Raw genomic sequence first — 558 nt, forward strand, 5'->3', positions numbered from 1 at the left:
AAGCCTCCATCAAACAATCGTGAGTGTACAACTTGCTCCCTGCCCTGAACTTACGTAGCTCCTGCCCTTATTCAATCCCCCAGGAAACACTCCTAATCCCACATCTCACCCCCTGCACTGAACCCGCCTCAGTCCTGCCTTTGTTGCAGACCACGACAAATACTCCTGAACCTACATGTCAATCCCACAACTGAAACAGTCTAGGTCATGCGCTTGTTAGATCCCCCAACACCTACTGCCGAGCCCACTTCTTGGTCCTTGCACTGAACCAGGATGGTTCCTGCCTTTGTTCAAGCCCCCGGGCAAACAATCCTGAGATGAAACCTCGCTCCCTGCCCCTGAACATAGGTGTGTCCTGCTCTTTTTCAACCCCCCCAGAAAACACTCCTGATTCTGCATCTCACTCCATAGACTGAACCTGCCTGGGTCCTGCTTTTGTTCAAGACCATGTCAAATACTCCTGAACCCACATGTCGGTCCCTGCATTGAAGCAGGTTGGTCCTATCCATGTTCAAGCCCCGACAAATACTCATGATCCCACATCTCGGTGCCTGCACT

The sequence above is a fragment of the Bison bison genome, unplaced genomic scaffold, assembly GCF_000754665.1.
Source record: "Bison bison bison isolate TAMUID 2011002044 unplaced genomic scaffold, Bison_UMD1.0 scf7180017864492, whole genome shotgun sequence".
Taxonomy (NCBI): domain Eukaryota; kingdom Metazoa; phylum Chordata; class Mammalia; order Artiodactyla; family Bovidae; genus Bison; species Bison bison.